The 22379-nt window shown below is 46.1% G+C and overlaps 1 protein-coding gene and 1 non-coding gene across 3 annotated transcripts in view; both read right to left on the bottom strand.

Annotated features, from left to right (window-relative positions):
* LOC126460616 (serine/threonine-protein kinase NLK) overlaps positions 1-22379 on the bottom strand; it is a 450646-nt gene that overhangs the window by 128562 nt on the left and 299705 nt on the right. The window lies entirely within an intron of this gene.
* On the bottom strand, positions 825-898 carry Trnat-ugu (transfer RNA threonine (anticodon UGU)). Its single transcript has one exon. It is a non-coding gene; the product is annotated as a tRNA-Thr (tRNA).

Genomic DNA, 22379 nt, shown 5'->3' on the forward strand with positions numbered 1-22379 from the left:
GGAAAGCCAAAAATGGGTGGAGATGGTCCCAGGGCACCTCAACACACAGCGGATCATTCAAAATCCATTCCAGAACAACTGAGGGCCATTACGTATCAGGAAAATGCATCCCAGACCGTAATAGAAACACCATCGCCTCGGACCGTGCCTTCTTGGCAGGCAGCATCCATGGAATCGTGTGGTCTGCGGCACACTCGGTGCAGATGCAATGTGTTTTCCAGTGTTCATCCCTGGTGACTGGCGACAAATGCAAGCCGCTGTACCCGATAACGCTGGGTTAACAGTGGCACCTGCGCATGGAACCCGTGTTCACTGGAAGACGTGCCCCTGTGTCGAATTGGGCAGCAATTTGTTGCAATGTTGACCTTCTGTCACTACTGACGGTCCGTCTCAAATGCCAACAGTCACGGTCATCGAGGGTGGTTGGACGGTCGGCACATCGTCTGTTGTGGATACACTCGGATGTAGCTGAACCTGTGAAGCCGAATTCCTGCACCACTGCCGAAATCGAAATTCCCATCCGACGTTCCATGTCACACAAATCACTTCTCAGACGGTGTCCTACACAACTGCAGCCGACACAGGGGACGTGTGCTGCACATAAAACACACCTGCGCCATCTGTGCCGACTATCCTTTGACACTTGCTATGTCACTGTACATTCTATATATATATATACACACTAAGATGGTATCTGTTCTTTCGGACATGTGACCGATACCATCGGTGACCATGCAGCTCGTTAGAATGAAATTACAATGAAATGAACACCGTTAGCTGCTTACAGGCATTGACATACGTCAACGGGGACAGATGAAAATGTGTGCCCCGACCGGGACTCGAACCCGGGATCTCCAGCTTACACGGCAGACGCTCTATCCATCTGAGCCACCGAGGACACAGAGGATATCGTGGCTGCAGGGATTTATCTCTGGCACGCCTGCAGCGAAACCCACATTCTCAACGTATTGTCCCGCACTACATTCATAGCGCCCCCGCCCATTATACTCATTACTCGTGGCGCGTTGCCGATTGCCGTAAGAGTTCGGGCACTGCTTGTGCATTCGCACAGAAGAAGAAGATGGTAAAGTGGCCTGTGAGCCGTAACTATATATACACTGAGTATAATGGGCGGTGGCTCAGATGGATAGAGCGTCTGCCATGTAAGCAGGAGATCCCGGGACGAGTCCCGGTCGGGGCACACACACATCCATCTGTCCCCGTTGACGTTTGTCAACGCCTGTAAGCAGCTAAGGGTGTTAATTTCATTGTAATTTCACTGTACATTCTCGCATTGGACAATGAAAAAAGGGTGCCTCCTTTCCAAAAGGAATTGACTTGTTTCAGGGAGCCAAGGAAAACCTAAATATGTACACCCAGATTCGGATGCAAACCTGACTTCTCTCGAATTCGGGTAAAGGGTGCTTACCTCGGTATCACTTGTGTTCTGGTCAAAAGGGTCTTGTAATGGTGTCCTGCCCAATCAGAGGGATGTTATCTCCGCCTATGGTAAAAATAAATGCCAAAATCTTGTGCTCGAAAACGACAATTTCGAAATTGCAACGGTAACATAAAACACTAACAGCTGAAAGCAAGTAACTTCATTTAAAATATTCATAGAAGCTGTTAACCCATATTACAGAAGATTAATGAACTTTTCTTTTTATTTGAATCGTTGGCCAGTTTCGACGCCCAAGTACATTATCGTGCGTCCTGAGAGGACACTGCACTTGCTATCCATCTGTGCGAGGGTACTCGGCAGCAAACTGCAAATCGATTCAAAAGAAAGAAGGTCGTTTAGCTAAGCAGTGCCTGAACTACTAATTTCACGATATTAAGATCGACCAATGACTATGTTGCATGTTCGACTGGCTGACGCGCACTATCCGTATCTGACCCGTGCAGCACGAACCTCAATTTATTTCAAACTCCGATGGAAGTTAACTGCACATTACAAACATATAAAAGTTACTCTCTCTCTCCTCTGTCGTCTGAAAGTCGAGGATTACAAATATCTCTTAGACATTTCGGAATTTTTGTACATTGGCGATGTCTTTTGTTCACAAAAGGCTGCATGAAACGACACGAAGACTATTCCTTTAAAGAATTCTCCACACGGCGCCTTCCCATTGTGAATACGACGGAAGTGATTGTCTAGGACTGCAGTACTGATCCGTATACTTCACTACACTGTTGGAAGAGTTAGTGCGCTACAATCAGGGACAGCTCCCGTCCTAGTTGCAAATGGAAGCAGTAACATCGTGGGTAGTTAGGTCACGCAGTATCCGTCGCTAAGCTGCAGCACGGCCACTATGTAGACATCACAGAACAAGGCAGGGAGGGGGTGTCGCCTCTCCACGCCAACGACCCCTTGTTTACAGACAACAACTGAAGGCACTTCTGTGTCTAGTCGGCGTCCCAATGCCGCGTCGTAGCTGGAAAAGGAACTCTAATGGAGTGCTACAGGTGTGTGTGTGGGAGGGAGGGGGAGACAGAGACAGAGACAGAGAGAGAGAGAGAGAGAGAGAGAGAGAGAGAGAGAGAGAGAGTGAGTGTGTGTTATTTCCATTACTACAGGGTTAATTAGTATATTTTCTTTTCAGTATGTCGGTAATAGGGTATTTTAGTTATACTGTACTTGGTTTTCAGGCCTACTTTCGAACTTAGTCCATCGAATTATCCGATTAGTGGTTGGAGTTTGTCTACACGCGCACACAAAACGAAAACTGCGCAGAGTCGCGCGCTACTTTGGCAGCGACGGCCAATTCGCAATGGTCGTAACGCGACGCCAAACCGCGTCTCGTCAAAACATACTGGTAATAGTCTCAGCAAGGTGTTTGAAGTTGTTTACCACCTTAATTCTTTGAGCATTATGGAGAACCTAAACGCATTTAATTATTTGGCAGTGACTAAGAGTTTCTTTTATAACAGCTGTTCTACTGTGTGTGTGTGCAGCTGGCGCGGCTGCGGCGAGCTGGCAACGGCGTCGCCCCCGGCCCTCGACACACATCCCGCGGGCGCGGGCGCGCTTCCTGTTCGCCCCCCGGCCGCTCTCGCACAGCAGCCGCCCGTGTCAGCGCATCGCGACCTCCGGGCGGGGAGCCGCGCACCCACAGCAGGGCCAATATACAGGGCGCCCCAAAAGTCTTTCCCTCATTACATGAATTGATAACTCAGACTAGAAGTAAGATACAAATATGAAACTTGTCTGGAACTCTTTACAACTATCAAAGTTTTTTATTCTGTTTTAGGTTCGCAGTACGTAAGTAGTGGATGAGGTACAGTGCCCAAGAAGCCATGTTGACCAATCAGGAGAAGGCACAGTGTGTCCTGTGGTACCATGAGACACGATCACCAACCACAGTGCAGAGACATTTCCAGACAACATTTGGAAGGAATTAACCTGATGTCGAGAGCATTAAAGCCTCGTATGAGAAGTTCGAGAACACAAGATCGGTTGCTGACCTTCCGAGGTGTGGTCGACCGAGAACCTCGGCAGACAGGGTGGAAGCTGTAAGGCAGTCTTTTCTGCCAAGTCCGAAGAAATCGTTGCGCAGGGCCTCACGAGAATTACAGATGCCAAAAAGCTCTCTCAGTGACATTTCACACAAACGTTTATTGTTTCGTGCATACAAAGTGCAAATCGTTCAGGCCTTGTTGCCCAATGACGGTATACGTCGATATGACTTTGCGGTCGAAATGCTATCACGTATTGATGACGATGACGGTTATCTCAGACGAATTGCCTTTTCCGACGGAGCGACCTTTTCTCGTCAGTGGAGTAGTGAATCGCCATAATGTGCGCATTTGGGGTTCACAGCCCCCTGCCGGGGCCACGGAGTGCACCAGAGGCAGTCCAGAGGTGGATGTTTGGTGCGCGCTACTGCACGATCGAATTATCTGGCCATTCTTCTTCGCTGAGGCTACCGTCACATCTGCAGTGTATCTGCACATGTTGCAACTCTATGCTGTTCCTCAGCTGCTTCAGTATCACACCGCTGTCTTGTTTCAGCAAGACGGTGCACCGCCTCATTCGGGTTTGGACGTCCGTGCCTATCTCGATATGACCTTTCCTGGGCGACGGATTAAACGTGATGGGCCAACGGTTTGGCCTCCACGCTCTCCTGACATAACCCCATTAGACTTATGTCAAGGACGAGGTCTACCGAACTCGTGTACCACAGATCTTGAAACCCTGCGGCAACGGATAACCACAGTCGTTGAATCGATCCCTCCAGTGATGTTGGCTAATGTGTGGACGAAAATTGAATATCGCCTAGCTGTTCTACGTTGTGTTTACTGATGTGTGAAAAAAAACTGATAGTTTGTAAACAATTAGACACAAGTTTCATATTTGTATCTTACTTGTAGCCTGAGTTATCAATTTTTGTAATCAGGGAAAGACTTTTCGGACACGCTGTATACGGAGTATTCAAATGAAACCTGGTCACTAGTGTAAAGTAACGGTAACGATTTTATTAACTCAAAATGTAGTTATGCACAGCATACATACTCAAAAATAGTCGCCAAAACTGTTGGCACATTTATCCCATTGCGGCACTAACCGGTCGATTCCATCTCGAAGAAGCTAGTAGGCTGCTGTCGGATCAGGGCCTGGACCCCCTCACACACCTCGTCGTCCGCTGCCAATCTATGTCCGCGAATAGCTTTTAGAGCTCCAAGTATATGAAAGTCACACGGTGAAAGGTCGGGACTGTTCGGTGGATGTTCCGGCGTTTCTCACCGAAACTTCTACAATGTCGTCTTCGCCGGCATTATCGTGCAGGAGGATAACGTCACTAGACAAGATGCCTCGGCGTATCGACTCGACGGGTCGTCTTCTGTAAAGAGGCTCGATAACGGTGTGCATCGATTGTGGTTCCCCGTTCCAGGAACTCGACAACCAGCGGGCCCTTGAGGCCAAAAAAGGACATCACGACCTCACCAGAACTCGTGTGTGCGGCCTTTGATTTCTTTGGAGGTGGCCAAGTCGCACGTTTCCACTGCTTGCTCTGACGGTTACTTTCCAACTAAAAATAGTGACACCACGTTTGCGTCACCTGTTACAATAGGCGACAGAAAGCCGTATTCCGCTCACGATAACGTTACAGATGACTCAAAGACAGCGCTATTCGAGTATTGCGCTGTTCGGCTGTCAGTTGGTGGGGAACCCACTGCGCACAGATTTTTCGAAAGTTTGATTGTCGATGCATTACGGTGTGGGCGGTGCCCACGCTATTACCCAGCAACCGACGGATATCGTCCACGGTGATTCTGCGGTTGTTCGCAACCATTTCCGGTGTGACGACACGACGAGCCTGTAAAGGACGAACATCGTTTTCCAGTGATTCGCGCCCCTCGAGGAATCGTTTGCGCCATTCCACAGCACGTGAACGACTCAAGACAGTACACGTGTACACAGCGTTCATCCGTCGATACATTTCACGGCCTCCAACTCCCTCCGCCGCCAAAAATCGAATCACTCCTCCTCGCTCTCGCTTACTCGCCTGCACGTTCGGTAGTGGACGATAACTTGAGTGACCACCTTCTCTTCGGCGTGAAACCACACTGGCGCTATGCAACATGGAACGGTGCGCAGCCGTCAGTCTGTCCAACATTTGACGGCGCCACCATAGCCGCAGTTACTTGCTGCCACCTTACGTGTAAGGCACTGACCAGGTCTGCGTTTGAATGAACGTCGTATATCCCGCCACACGGTGGCAGGCGGGCGGTGCTTCCGCCACGGCAAGGACAAGGCGGCGCGCGCACACAAAACGAAAACTGCGCAGAGTCGCGCGCTACTTTGGCAGCGACGGCCAATTCGCAATGGTCGTAACGCGACGCCAAACCGCGTCTCGTCAAAACATACTGCAGTGCATCTCAAAAGGCGGCATCAGCCACACCGTCGAGGTTCCTCGGCGAGGAACTTTCGGCGGTCGACGTTATCCGTCCGTTGTCGATCACGTGACCCCTAAGCTCATTTGCTCCCGATACACGGCCACGCGCACATCCCCATATTTTGTTACGTCGTGGTTTTCGTAGACGATACAAGCTGTTTGTTGTTCGTTATTTGTTACGAATTGTTTCGTTTCGTCATTTCCTTTGTTAAACTTACAATAAATGCAGAAGATTAACTGAAGTGGTGAAGTAGCAGTCCAAATTGTACGACACGGGCGAGCTACATTATGTGCCATCCGCCACATTCATAAAGTGGACTTTAAGACGTATCGGTATGTAATATTTTGCTATGAAATGGATTGCAATACGGGTACAAATTGTGAAGTGAAAAGATACTGTGGATAGAATCAGACTGATTAGTAGGTTCAATTTATTTTACCATCGTCAGGCACTTGTAGTGTTTCGTAAAGAAATGCACTGCAAGTTATTTGTTTAAATATGGGTTTGTGGCAGGCTTATTTTATTGTTAAGTAGCTCTCCCGATTGCTTATGAAACACTTTTGTAAGCATCAGTGGTCAAAATTTACGTGGTTTCACTAGCAAACCCTAGTACAAATAAGGCACCTTAACTACTGAAAGCCAAATACGAGATGTACAGAAAACCTATAAAACTTGAAGGGAGAGGTACTGAGGGAGACACGACTACTGCGCAACTACACTAAACTTCAAATAGAGCAATTTTCTACTGGATGTGATATCAGCTCGTAAGACTGTGTTGCTTTTAGTAATTTTGGGTGCAATCTGACTTAACAAATGAAAAAATGGATGCTTCGACTCTCTAAAATATAAAATGCACACTCCTCTTTCTCGAACTCCTTGTATAGTGTGTGAAATTTCCCTTTAGTATCACGAAATGAAATTTTTCCGACACACACTCCTTTTTTGCGTCGTTTTCTACTTCTGCATCCTTCTCTAATATACAAGCTATCCCTACACGCTGCAAACCGCCCGAGTCCAATAAATGTCATTTCCCTACAGATTTGCACTCCGGCATCCATGTATATAAGCTACCGCATTGTGTACGTGCACTTTTGGCATAAAACAGTTGAAAATCATCTTGCGAAGATCGCACTTCCCAAAAAAAAAAAATAAATAAATAAAAAAATATATACACATAAGTTGAGGACAGCCTTGCGAGTGGAGATGCCGTGCCGTGCCCTTCCGCGGCGTGACGGCCGCTGTGACTGCTCCTTGAGGAGACGGCCAGTGTGAACTGGCCTCGACAGTCCTCAAGTCTGCGGCTGCGGGATCACAGCCATACAAGGCGACACAAGCGTCGGCAATCCTTTGACTACTGCGTGATTTCCGCCGAAAAGGTTAAGTGCACTCTATACTCGTAGTACAGGCATTTTTAGCTTTCACATGGCAAACATCTGGAGAAATAAAAGCGAAATAGGATGCTATTTATAGCGGCCGTTAGCCATCCGTAACAAAGTTCGATCAACTTAAACGTCGTCCGAGTCTTGTTTTCGATTAACACTGTTCAGGACGGGACGCTACGCCAAGAAATCACCGAGAAAACGATTCATAGACAAGAGCCACTACAGTAGGAAGACTTGGGGGCTCGAGAATGCAGAGTAGTGTTAGCAATGAATAAGCCCCACAAATTACAGGACATTTGCAACGTGATAACTCGTGGAACTTGAAGCGCTTACGACAATCACAAAAAGTAATAAGCACAAAAAAATATACCGATACATATACGACTCTACAAAACAGACTTTTAGTCGCACTGGCTCTGGCGACTGCAATATCGGTGTTAGACAGTAACTGCACTGCCCGACTGTAGGACCACTCGGTCACGGGGAGACGACTGCGGACACACAGCGATCGGTACAACTCCGATCGCTCACAACGCACGCCTTGGACACTACAATTTCAGAGTAGCATCTAATAGTTAAAATGGTACCGAAAGATACTACAGCCAAATGTAACTTATGAAGAAAACTTCCAACAGAGGGAAAAAAGTCGTTTGTTGAGAAACAGACGCAGACGAGTTTAAGGCTATTGGTAACCTCTCCGATGAATTTAAAAAGAACCGACCAAGTTTTTCTTTAAAAAAAAACGCTCAGAAATTAAATAAGCTCACACGTCAGATAATCAAAGGAAATGGGACTAGCCGAGCGGTCTTAGGCGCTGCAGTCACGGACTGTGCGGCTGGTCCCGGCGGAGGTTCGAGTCCTCCCTCGGGCATGGGTGTGTGTGTTTGTCCTTAGGATAATTTAGGTTACGTAGTGTGTAAGCTTAGGGACTGATGACCTTAGCAGTTAAGTCCCATAAGATTTCACACACATTTCTTTTTTCTTTTTTTTTTTTTTCAAAGGAAATGTAAAGATGAAACGGAGAACATCCGCAAACTTTTACGAGGTGCACCACCTACAGTTAACAACTTTTTTGAACTAATTAAATTTAGATGTAATGGAAACAAAACATCGAAAAACTGCATAGTGGAAACGTAGATTATATCCTGGAGGATAAGAAGGAGACGGATTATAGGGAAGAAGGAGGTGGCATAAAAAGGGAAGAATCTTGAGAGTGTAATAAAGGAAGAAGAGGACGGCGAAACACCGGCACAACTACTGCACGCAGTCTGAGGCAGAACTGTAACACGAAATTTGCAAAACCGGCGATCGATCCTGCTGACGGATGCGATCACTTCTGCTCGGTCTTCAAAACAGAACAAAGGATACATAAAACGGCAGCTATTCAGCTGCTCAAGTTTCATTACCTATTTTGGCAGGACACGTTTTTCCTTATGTCAGTGTAATGAAATCATTACGACAGCTCTGTGTAGGCAGAGCAGGTATTCGGGCAGGCTGCCGACGTAACGTCGAGCTCCGCGCCGCACGTGGTGTTGCAAGTATAGTGTGCCATTTCACGGCCGTCACACTGTTGTACCGACTGAAGCAGTGAAACGCGTCGGTACTATTTCGTGACGAACATTTCGCGGCGAGTCGGCAACGGGTCACCTGGCTTTCTCACGCATTACCCGCTTCAGCGCGGCCGAGCCGACAGGCTACGTAGTTTGTAGGAGCAGGATCTGCTTGTCAAACTATCTTTGTTTATCTTGACAAGATGTCAGTTTCCAGTAAACAGAGATGTAAGGCAAATTCGAACTAAATATCCGGTTTTTGTTTTAAGGAATATTCTGTTTTTAGCTCCATTTCGGGTAACAAATGGCTTTAGCGTCACAAGATGAATTGAATTCGTCGTGTGCCTCAATATTCTCGATTCCGTAAACTGTTTTCTATTAATTTACCTAATTCGAGTTCTGTTTCACAATCGTGACGGTAATATAAACCGAGGTCTCGGCGCTGTGTGTGAAAGAATGCCGACTATCTAAGTTGATGCCGACTATCTAAGTTGATGCCGGCATAGGATTTTGTCCGTACTACGAGGAGGTGATTCGCACTATCGGGATGTTTCTGACCCGTCTTGGCGGTAGTTTACATGTTCCTGCACGGAAGCCTGTCGCACGGGCTACCTGCTCCACGTGCGCAGCTGTTCTTTTCATTTCTCGATTCCCGTTTTTTTCGAGAGAGTGTGTTGCTATGTTGCGTACTCTACCTCACAGTTGCGCTGAAGATATGTGCAACGGCAATGCGCAAGCGGAATAATGGTGACGTACTGTGTCTGCGTATCGCCGGGCCCAAAGATCGTACTTCCGGGCCGAGTTCACAAGCCCACGTGACCAACAGTCCTGCCTTAACGCATAAAGTGAATTCTCAGATTACTCACCGTGTATATCAAAGCTATGTACGAAAGACACAGAGCAGAGGATGAGGACGATTACGCCGACGGTGACGAGAAGGTAGTTCCCGAGCGGCGTCACTGGGTTACGGACGTAAGAATTCCATTCGATGGAGCCCTTGCACACGATCTGCACACAGCCTGTATTTCTTAAGCTTTTCAGTCGACAATTCTTGTGATGTTGCAGCACGCCACCGTGTAAAATACTTAAAAATAGTAACTATTAAAGTGACGTGTAGATCGTATTACATCCGCCTTTCTGAGAGCGAGACTGGTTTTACAGGACGAAAGGTGACGCAATTTGCCGCAAACATTCTGCAGCAGTGCGTCACACTTTGACCCTTTGTCGGTCCTCGGGTGGCACGAAGTGGGCCATCGGTGGACTGTCCGACCGCGGCGGAAGCCAAGCCCCGAAGCGCAGCACGGACTGAAGGGCAACCGCAGGGCGGCGAGTCGGCATCATTTTTCGCGCAGAGCGTCGAGAAAACGCGGCCGTCGGCTCCGCACCTGCCCAGGTGTGACAGCCTGCGCTCGGGGACTGTGAGAGTCGCGTCGTCCTCCCCACGTTCGTACGGCCGTGACTGACGTTCCACTGGCGAGATGGCAGGAAACGAGGTAGAAAAAATACGTGCCCATCGAGAAGGCGGACAGTCCACCAACAGCCCCCCTTCCTATGCCGTCCCTCAGGCCACAAGCAGTTTGTTATATTGTGGGACCGACAAGGTGCCACGACGCGCGGTACTGGCGCCGGGTGTTTGCGTTACATAGGGGCACCTTTCCTCCTCCAAATCCTGTCTCGCTCTGAGGATGGCCACTGTAACCGTGACCTCGTGCAAAACCGACAGAATTTTAAGCACCTCAGCGCCGTCGCAGAAGCGTACGCACTTAAGTTTTGTGTCCTCGTTAACTGCCATTAGATAAGGCGAGTAACGTAGTCGGACAACAGACATTACTGGATGTACGGGAACAGAGTGGGAACGGCCACCAGGGGGGGCTGCGTGGGCGGGAAACAGGCCGCCGGCGCCGGCGCCACGAGGCCCGCGTCGTCGCGCGCCGCATTCCGCTGGAGGACGCGCGAAACGCAGAATCCTTACCCCGCGCTCGTCTTCGTCGTCCTGTCGGAGGAGCGCAACGTTCCCCAGCTGCGTCTCCTCGAGGTGCTGGTATCGAATACGGGCGTAGAGAGCCCGATACGGGCGTCCGCTTCGAACTCCCGATATCAGCAATTGCAGTGAGCGCCAGGACTACGGGCAGAATTTGCTACCGTTCTATCCCCGGCCGTTGTGGCGCCCTCCACTGGCCAGCGCGCCACACGACGTAGCCGTCGCCGTTCGCGGTCCGCCCGGTCCGGAGCCCTCCTCGATTGAGATCTATTAGCTCGTCGAATGTTACTGTAGTCGTCAGCTTTTGCGTTTATACGCCAGAACCGGCACGAGCGGCCCTTCCACCACGCCCCGTCATTTACTCCCATTTGTTTCTGTTAGCTAGCACACCGCTTAGGCACGTGTGCCCCTTAGGAGTACAGAAGGAACATAAATCGTTACACGAGTCAAATTGGGGCAGGGCGTCGTAGCTCGCAACAAGGGCTACGCAGGGTGAGAGGGCACCGGAGACCGCTCAGCCGGGGGGGGGGGGGGGAGGGGGGGGGGAAGAGGACCAGGAGGCCACGTCAGCGCAGCGCAGCACGCCACTGACTCACTGCTGCCGCCGCAGTCGCAGCGCAGGGTGACGCCGCTTTCACACTATACGGTTTTGACCGTACGGCAAAAAGCCGTACGGCTGTAGGTGTGAAGAAATGTATGGCGCCTTTCACATTATACGGCGACGGCAAAATGCCGCTGCCGTGCCGTGCTGCAGCCGTGTCTTGCCACTACAACAGACGGTCGCCGTACGGCAAGTTCGACAACAGTGGCCTACGTGACTAAGTGCATGCTTTCACACTGGACGGTTTTGAGCCGTACGGCGTCGACTAGTTCGTTGTAGTGTCGTTTTATTCATTTGTGTTTATTCTTGTTTACTGAAAAGTGTAGAAGAATGGATGAAATTGATACTGAACTTTTGATAACCTTGGTGGAAGTAAGACCTGTTCTGTGGGACAAAACTCTAGATGCGTATAGAGATCGTATTGCTACAAAGAATGCTTGGCGGGAAGTTTGCGTAGCACTGAAGCAAGATTTTGATGAGATGGAAGACAAAGATAAAAATGCGTTTGGTAAGTATTTATTTAATATATTAATATTACATTTAATACGTTTTAAACAGTTTTTATTTAACGTTATAAATTTTATTCTAAAAGTAAATCGTTTGTTTATAAGTAAATTACTGCTACCAGTCACGTTTTTTTTGTTTTGTTTATATTTTGCACGACGCGTTTCGGGAAATAATTCCCATCCTTAAGTGCGTTTTTCTCTAAGTTTTCATCATGTGTGGTGTCTTTTTATGTGTCAGGTCTTGCATTCTGTTTTCTTTACTGTAATTTATAAGAGAAACACGCACAAGACCTCACAAATAAAAAAACACTACACATAATGAAAACTTAGAGAAAAAAACGCACTTGAAGATCGGAATTATTTCCCGAAACGCGTCGTACAAAATATAAACAAAACGATTAAAAACGTGAGTGGTAGCAGTAATTTATTTATAAAGAAAACTATTTACTATACAGTCGCAGGCTTTCACAAACAATCTACAAAAAGGAAAAGGCTTGTTAATTTATATCTTTGACATCTGCCATGACACGCTTCCAGCATTTGTCATAAAATATTTACAAAGAGTGTTCCTTATGGCGTTGGCTGTCAGTCCTCCTCTTATGTTGGCATCTTGGGCTAAGTCTTCCAAACCAGTGAAGGATGTGGTGTCTTCAATTATAAATCCATCTCTCTGACGTACAAAATTGTGTAAAACAATGCAAGCTTTAACCATTTTTACTGCAAAATCTGGATGAACATTTAAAGGTCGGTGAAACAACCGCCACTTATTGGTGAGGATGCCAAAAGCACATTCCACATACCTCCTTGCTCTGCACAAACGGTAATTAAATACACGTTTCTCAACTGTCAAGTTTGTTCCCCCAAAAGGCCGGAGCAAATGCGTGTGTAGGCCAAATGCTGCGTCTCCCACGAAGAAGTAGGGTACTTTTGGACCTTCCGTACCAGGCAGACATTGGACGTCTGGAAATTCCAGGGAATTACTTTCTATTGACTTCCATAAACTGGACCGTCTGAACACTGAAGAGTCACAGTCTTTGCCATAACTTCCTACGTCGACATAAATGAACCTGTAGTTGGAATCCGCTACAGCCATCAGAACCACAGAAAAGTATTCTTTGTAATTGAAGTACATTGATCCGCTATTAAATGGGGCAGTAAGACGGATATGTTTTCCATCCACCGCTCCTAAGCAGTGGGGGAAATTAGCAGTACGTTCAAATCCAGCCGCTATTGATTCCCATACCTCTTTGGTCGGTCTTTGTATACATTCTTCCCGCAGTGATGACCAAATTGCTGTGCATACATCATTAACCACTTTACTTGCTGTAGAAATCCCAATTCTGTACTGGAAATGTAAGTCAGTGAAGGAACAACCGCTTGCCAGATACCTGAACAAAACGAAAAAAAATCAGTGACATTTAGTTTGCAGTGGACATTTTTTGTTACAGTTTTGCTTTTTTCTATACAAAATTAAAATGTTTTCATACAGTTTTGTTTTCTTTTGATGTAGGTATAGAAGTAATACGGAGGTGGACCAATCTACGAGACTCCTTTGTGAAGTCAAACATAAAAATTCAAGCTGCGAAAAAAAGTGGCTCAGCAGCAAAGAAAATGAAAAAGTATGTATATTCTGATCAGCTGCAGTTTCTAAAAAAGCTGTATGATGCTCGAGAGACGGAGGACAGTTTTCAATCGGAACGCACCGCCAGACTGGAAGAGGATATAGAAACGCAGGGCTCCGTCGAAAATACTGAGAATGTTTCTGGGCCATTTGATACAGCACCCACACAACAAACATCCAAAAGCGAGTGCCATACAAACAGAAAACATAGAAAACCTGATGCAATCGAAATGAAAATATTACGAGCTCTGGAAGAAGACAAACCTTGCAGCAAAATGTCATTTTTACTTAGTCTGAAGCCTCATCTGGAAAAATTTGATGAACAGGATTATCTTCAGTTTCAGATGGGAGTCCTCAAAGTTATAGAAAATATATATGAAAGGAGAAATATATTGACAGCTCAACCTCCTCCATTTACCCATTACACACCTCCCATGCCCTATAATAATAGATTTCAAGCTTATTCTTATTCACCTATGGAAAATGCTGCTCCAATATCCTCTTACCATACGCATCAGATTCGTCCTCCTCCAGCTGCACCAAACCCAACTACTTTTCTCGAACAACCATTACAGACTTCTCAAGGTCGCAGTTCTTATCAACGAATTAATAAAGTGCCACCACCATACCCTTCGCCTTCCACAAGTAGCCATGAAGGCCCACCATCAACAACGCAGTTCTACAACGTTTTTGCAGAGAGCCTGTCGCCACAAAGTGACAGTACAGTCAGTCCTGCTACAAACTCTTTGGTTTCAACTGCTGATATTGATATTGACTTTTCTACTTCATAATCTGAGCGTAATAAAAATGTAAAACACAAATAAATAAGTAAATAAACAGAACTAGTTTTTATGTATTAAATTACCTTAACGTGATAGCCAGCATTTGAACAGGTTGGATGCAATTGCGGAATTGTGTGTTTTGTCGTTGTAACACATCCTTTAGTTTTCTATGTAATTCGTCAAACGAGGTAATAGACATTCGGAAATAGTTAAAGAATTTATTTCCGTCGTTCCTCAAATCTTCAAAGAGTGTATAAAATAAACCCACTTCGTCTCTTCTCTGGTTAATGGGGTGTACCCACAAAAGACGACCTTTTCTTTTGCGGCGACGATGAAGCAACCACAAAGCAACAACTCGTTTACGGTTCATCTTGATACACACATTAAGCAAACTGAATAGACACCAACAACTGGTCACGTCAAAAAGCCGTGTAATGTGAAAGCAACACAGGCACGGCTAAAACTCGTACGGCTTTTTGCCGTACGGTCAAAACCGTATAGTGTGAAAGCGGCGTGACACACACAGCAGGCGCCCTCCCCGGCCCTGCTACAGAGCTTCCGTCACCAGTTGCGTCACTCGCGAGCACCGAGCAGAGCAGAGCAGAGCACATCTACAGCAACGCCTGCTTACTAGCAAGCACAGGTCGTGTGCGCCGGCTGCTTGACAGACGGAGGGCTCCGGCTGCTCGGCCCCCACCTATCCCCACCCCTGCCAGCAGACGCCGACCACCAGACCAATTTTACAGCCACGTCGACCTCTCGCGAGATGCATCTTCCACCCTGCCATGCACCTTCTCCCTTTTCCTAATTTTCTCTCGCCTAGTGCTTCGTTTCTCACCTCCTGAAAATCTCCTTCCTTCATTTAAGGGGGGACGTACGTGAAAGCGACGAAAATTATGAAAAACTTTTCACTGGATCTCTATTTACTACACGGTATCGAAATTTCAATTCCAAAATATTAAGTTCGAATTTCACTCCAAAGTGTGATAAAAGCCGGCCGTCGTGGCCGAGTAGTTCTAGGCGCTTCAGTCCGGAACCGCGCGACCGCTACGGTCGCAGGTTCGAATCCTGCCTCGAGCATGGATGTGTGTGAAGTCCTTAGCTTAGTTAGGTTTAACTAGTTCTAGGGGACTGATGACCTCAGATGTCAAGTCCCATAGTGCTCAGAGCCATTTGTGATAAAAACAGTAATTAACAACAGCTTGCACGGGGCCGCGTCCCTTCGTTATTCTGCGTTTCCTCATATTATCTATTCGAGTTTTATGCCGTCACTATATGGAGAATATTTCGGTGTGTGTAGCAGATCTAGAACCTGTGCGAAAATGTGCGCAGGGAAAAGTTCACATTCTTAATGAAAGCTACACCGTGCCTCGGAGCCGACACTTGACTGTACAACTGCTGAGGGCAAGTTGTAGCGTACGGCGCTTGTTTGGTTTTTACTGTGCGAATCCTGGCAAACTGCCGACTCTCCACATGCTAGGCCTTGTCCTTGGCCCAGGAGCTTTCGTTCTGTCTATATTCAACGAAATCGACGGTAGGAGAATTGATGTAGCGCACAATATTCAGGTTAACCTAAGAGGGCAAGGAAAGAAAAAAGGTCTGCTAGAGGATGGAGAGGATAATGCGTACGTGTGTACTATTTCAGCCACTTAAGGTAAGGCCTAATACAAGTAATGTCAAATCTTTGATTCAGGTTTCCCACAACTTACGTTTTTGCAACTTTATCTACCCCTTCCTCACAAATCAATGACATTGTAGTACAAAGGGCGTTCAAAAAGTTTTGCACAGTCGTCTCTAATTGTTTTATTTTTTGCAAGAGGAGAATGAAATTTTTTTATGAACATACTTGGAACACTTAGCTATAAGTTGGAATATAAAAGTATTTTCTTTTATTTACAAGTGAGCCATAATGTACCGTGAAGTAGATGTCAGGTTGCGACAACGGTCGGTGATGGAGTTCCTCTTCAAGACCGGCACTGACTCTGCCACATCGGTTCATAGGAAGTTGCTCCCTGTTTATGGGGAGGACACAGTGGGTCGCAGCAGTATCCAGCGGCGGTTGCAGGGGGCTAAAGAACGTCATTTCTCTCTACTGGACAACCCACGAGGCGGTCGACCGTCGACGGCAGTGAGCGGTGTGAATAAGGAGACCATTGATCAAATCATCCAAAATGACAGATGTGTGATGACACGATGGCTTGGTGAAATGACTCGTTTGTCATTGGGTAGTGTCGTATCACTGGTACAGTCACTACCGCATAGAAACATCTGTGCTCGTTAGATGTCTAGATTATTGACAAGAGAAATGAAAACGATGAGGAAGAATGTGTGCGAGGGTGTCATGAAGACCTTTACTGAAGAGTGGAAACAGAGTTTTGATTGCGTCATTACCCAGGATGAAACATGGTCGTTTTTGTCCGAACCTGAGAGCAGAAACCAATCACCCAATCCATGGAGTGGCGTCATCCGGGTTCCCCTCAGAAGAAGAAACCAAGACTTTCACGAACAGCAGGCCGAAACGTGATGGCCTCCTCCTCGGATCAGTGTGGTCTAATTTTCATTGACTTTTTGGAACCTAGCTCCACAATCAACTGGGACCGTTACTGTGTCATTGAGAAGCTGCGGCGTGCCATCAAGACCCACAGGGTCAGCTCATCAGACTGAGAAAAATCAGGAAAATGGGTTGGAAAATTGTTCATCATCCTCCCTACCGTCCGGACTTGGCTCCGTCTGATTTTTTACCTCTTTGTTCGTCTGAAGGCCCACCTGCGCAGTAACACATTTGATAGTGAGAAAGACCTTATTTCCCGTGTTAAGCGATGGTCTAAAAGTCAGTTTTACTAAAGTGCATTTACATCATGGGAAGAACGTTCGCCCAGATGCGTCAAAGCTGATGGAGCCTAATTGAGCAGGCTCAATGTATTGCTAATCGTTCCAAGTATGTCCACAAAAAATTTCGTTCTCCTCCTGTAAAAAATTTAAAAAAATTAGAGACGAATGTGCAAAACTTTTTGAACGCCCTAAATTTGGCGTGAAATCACTCAATACTGTAGTGAAACATTCTGTGGGACTGAAACACTCTGGGGGACGAATGTTCATCTACCACCATTTATGTAAGAGAAAAGCGCTAAGATTTGGCACACTCTTCTTCCGCAGAAATTTAGAGAGCTGTAAAAATGTAGCAAAGGAAGATATCAATATTCTGTTCCACAGATACTTGTAATTATGGTACATCAAACTGTGTACATTACATTCATTCGGACAGATTTTGCAAAAAAGGGACATTTGTATTCACCTGGTTCAACAAATTTCAACTGTTTATAGAATGGTTGAAACGGATCTGAGCAGTATGGGACATAACATCTGAGGTCATCAGTCCCCTAGAACTTAGAACTACTTAAACCTAACTAACCTAAGGACATCACACACATCCATGCCCGAGGCAGGATCCGAACCTGCGACTGTAGCAGTCGCACGGTTCCGGACTAAAGCGCCTAGAACCGATCGACTACCGCGGCCGGCAACTGTTAATAGACAAAAACGTACAACTTCAATAAGCATTATAAAGCATCTGTGTATCCATAAAAGATTCCTTAACAACTATGCCAAATTTAGTTACATTGCCTTGAAAACTTTCGACTTTAAACGTTTTTCCTCCCAGAGTATTGTAACTTCGCATATGGCTGCCGTTAAGTCAGTCTCTCTCTCTCTCTCTCTCTCTCTCTCTCTCTCTCTCTCCCTCTCAGCAGAATGTCCGATAAATTTTGCGGAGGAAGAGCATCACCCACAAATCTTGGCGGAATTTGAACCGTGAATGGCGACCTGCAGTGACTCACCGTCACCGCCTGCGACGAGCGACAAGTGAACGTGTGGTGGGGAGGGGAGGGGAGGGGGCAGAAGACTGCGCCCCGCCCCGCTCAACCGACCTCCACCAACCACTGAAACAGCTGACAGGACAGCAAGGTCACAACGTAACGTGTACCACCAAACGCCTCATCCAAATTCTCGACGGTTACGGATTTCGTCGTTATCGTCGAGTCTCACATAATCGCACTCGAGTATACGACGACTATATGTTTAAGAACTTTTGGAGTGCGAAATCGTCATTGATCACAAACTTTTCTTTATTCAATGACCGACTTCGATACTTACATCTATATCAGACACGTCCAGGAAACACAAAAAGAGCACGCAAACTCATCAGTGACAGCCACTAGGTTAGGGCACAACGGGCCGAGCTCGTAGCGGCACGAATCAGCTGAAGCGCAACACGCCTGCCTGCCTGCCTGCCTGCCTGCCTCATTAAACATGAAACCGACGACGCCACGATATACGAACACGTGCCACGTGCTAATGCCGCGGCCTCACCTGCTGCACCTGCAGCGTTCGGCCGCTGGCTTTCCCAACCTGCCCCCGCACTCTACAGTGGCAAAAGGAGACCTGTTCAAATTATTCTGTACCAGCTCCATTTCTATTACCTTACTAGCTGCTGCCGGCCACGGATCGCTGTGCTTCAGTTCGGCGAAATGGGAGAGAAATAAAAGCGGAGGCACGCGGTTCTGATTTCTACAGGAACTGGATATACGTCCTCATCTCCTTCTCCCCCCCCCCCCCTCATTTCCTCTTGCCCCCTCTCTCTACCCATCCCCTTCTTTCCGTTCTCAGTGTCCGTTTACTCCCATCTCTTTGTTCATCTCTCTGACCTTCAGCCTCGTTTATTATTATTATACACGTATGGGCCCAATAGGACCACGCGAGGTACAATCCATCAATGTCACTTTTGACGGCCTTCCTTTGTGTTAAAATTTGTTTCATCCTTTCAGAATGAAGTCTCTTTCGTCAGACCACTGTGTTCCAGTCCCGTTTTCTAATTTCCCTCAGGTCAACTTTACAAGCTCATATCTTTTGCTGGAATGTTTTTCTATCCATAACATCTGCCCGAGTTATACTGGCTACTTTAAGGTCCTCCTTAAGCGTAGGATCCATTTATTTGGCTCAGTTTTGGCCTTTACTTCTGTTTTCGTAGAATTCTACTATTTGTTTTGCCACCCTAGTGGGTGCCATTCCTTTAATGTGCCCGTAAAATTTAAGTCTTCGTTTTCTCATATCTGTGTATTCTTCTCTTTCCCTATTACTTCTCCATCAGTAAATTTGGGGCTTAATATTTTCCTAACAATGTATCTTTCTTTTGAATTTCCTCTATACTCGTATATTTAAAATTAAAGTTTCTGCTCCATAAAGACATTCAGGTTTGATTACAGTGCTGTAATGCACAAGTTTACTGAATTTACAAAAGGATTTTTTATTGTACATATTTCGTGTTAATCTGAATGCAGCTGCCATTTTTTCACAGCGATCTTCGTTTGCAGCTTTTTCCAGACCGTTTTCTTGCACGGTTTCCCACGAGTATTTAACTGAGATACCCTTTTTATTTTTCCGTATTTTGTGTTCAAAAACTTTGGTGCTTGTTTGTTGCACGTCACATACTCCGTTTATTCGAATGATATTTGTAGTCGTACTTTTTCCACAACTTCTTTGAGAATTTGAATTTGTTCTCGAGCTGTGATAATATCCCTAGCGAAAATTGCCAGATCATCTGAAAAGGCGAGACAATCTACTCTAATATTACTTCTGCCTAACTTCATTGATCTATATTTTCACTCGACTTTTGCTTTCTGTCATCGCCTTTTCCAAAACACAGTTAAACAGTAATGGGGAGAGTCCATCTGCCTGTCAGTTGTTGTTTATTGTTATTTCAAATTCAGATTATGCAATGGCATTCTAATCGTACACTGATAAGCCATAAATACAACTTTTCTGTTCGCTAACAACGTCTTCCTATTATACATACATATTTGAGATTTTTGGTTACAGTATTTCCCCTTTACATATTACACATATACTTATATATTATGTATACTGAAAATGTTTGTCCCTGTGTTAAATGGAGTACTGTGTAAAAATATACACATTAAAATAGGTTCACGAAAACATGCGTGTATTCGAATGCAACGTTGTATCAAAACTTCAAAGCAATCGGTGAAGAACTTTTGTAGGCTTAAGACTTTTAACAAAGCAACATTTACAATTTTACATACATTTGCACCCGTAGTTAGTACATACATACGTATATTTGTGTACTGTATGTGGCGCGCTCCAGTAGGCCTATAAAACCACGTCCGTATTAGAGTGCGACGTTGCGTCAAAGTTTCGAAGAATTGCGATTTCGGACAAACTAACATTTTTCATTTTTATTTATGTGGCTGTAAATGTTCGTTTGTACAAAATCGTGTATCTCAAGTTCTTCACCGATTGCTTTGAAATTTTTACATAACATGGCATTCGAATACGTACGTGTTTTTATAGACCTACTGGACTGCCGTATGGTGTATAAGTATATATATATATATATATATATATATATATATATAAGACATATATTGATATACCATATGGTAGTCCAGTGGTGAATAAAAACACACGCGCATTCGGACCCCATGTTGTGTCAAAATTTCAAAGGAATACGTGAAGAACATTCGGAGATTTACGATTTTGTACAAATGAACAAGAGATTTTTGCTAACAACATCTACCCTTAATACACCGACGGGAAACAAATCTCAACAGAAATAAGGATTTGTGCAACATAAACAAAAGTTGAGAGGCGTGTTTGTACGTCTGAAACGTGACGTGTGTTAAAATTTCGCGCCAGTCGCTTAAGACGGTCGCTAGTAGCGGCAGAATGAGGATGCAGACAGATGAGGTGAGGTACTGCTTTAAAGGCACGCCGTAACGGTCGTGAGCCTCTCTTACCTTTCAGAATGGACGTGTTAAGATGGAGTTAGCCAAGCCTTCAAGGCGACAAAGACACGGCATTATTAATATTGTACAATGTCGTGTATTACGGCTACGAGACGTTGGATATCCACATGCGACCTCAGTAATGTAGTCACTGTATGTCGGTGGTCACAGGAACGTACGGTGACACGAAGACCGGGCTACGGACGGCCACCATCGTATTCGGCGTATGGCTCTGTCGCACCGTGCTGCATCTGGAGCAGCAATCTGAGCAGCGCTTGGCACGACGAACTGTTGCAGATCGGTTACTCCAAGGACAGCTCCGAGCCAGGCGTACCGTGCATTTCGCTCACCCCAAACCAACGCGATTTGCAACTTGAGAGGTGTCAAGCGAGGGGTCACTGGACGTCAGGGTGGAGCTGTGTTGTGCTTTCCGATGAAAGACGGCTCTGCCTGGCTGCCACTGACGATCCTGTATTGGTTAGGAGGCCGGTCGAGGGCCTGTGACGATGCTTCTGCGTGCTGCACACAATGGACCTACACCTGAGCTTACAGTCTGGGGTGGGCAGCAGGACCAGTCTCCTTTTTATCCCATTCACCCTGGTGATTTGCCATTCGTGAACGGCATTCCAGCAAGTGTTTTCCAACGGGACACGCTCGCGCACGCACCGCAAGCTGCACTGATTGTCGCCGTGCTGCCTCGGCGTGCTCCATCGCCAGATCTGTCTCCGGTCGAGCACATACGGGACATCGTCGGATGGTAACTACGGTGTCAGCATTAACCGTCGCTGTATTGACCGACCGGATGCAACAGACGTGCAATTCCACTCCACAAACTGATATCCGGCACCTGTTCCATTCAACATTCTGGCAGTTACACCCGTTATTAATGATCAGCATCTTGCATTTGGAATGACTTATCTCGCGCTCCCATTAACCCTTTGATCTTGCAATATTAACCACTTAAATGTGTTTCCTAGACAAATATATTCCCGAAACTTCATTATTCTACACTCATTATTTATTTTGCCGTTGCTTTTTTCCATTAGTGCATTTACACCATTTGGCGCTCCAGTAGGTGCGTACGAACATGCTCGTGTTCGAATGCGACGTTGTGTGAACTTTGAATGCAATCGGTGAGATACACACGATTTTGAACCAACGAACATTTACATTTTCATTCGTGCAGGTTAATTAAAAATTAGTACACCCGTTTAGAGATTTCCAATTCACTTAAGACTTTGTGTTTGAAAAATGCATG

This window comes from Schistocerca serialis, chromosome 1, assembly GCF_023864345.2.
Source record: "Schistocerca serialis cubense isolate TAMUIC-IGC-003099 chromosome 1, iqSchSeri2.2, whole genome shotgun sequence".
Classification (NCBI taxonomy): domain Eukaryota; kingdom Metazoa; phylum Arthropoda; class Insecta; order Orthoptera; family Acrididae; genus Schistocerca; species Schistocerca serialis.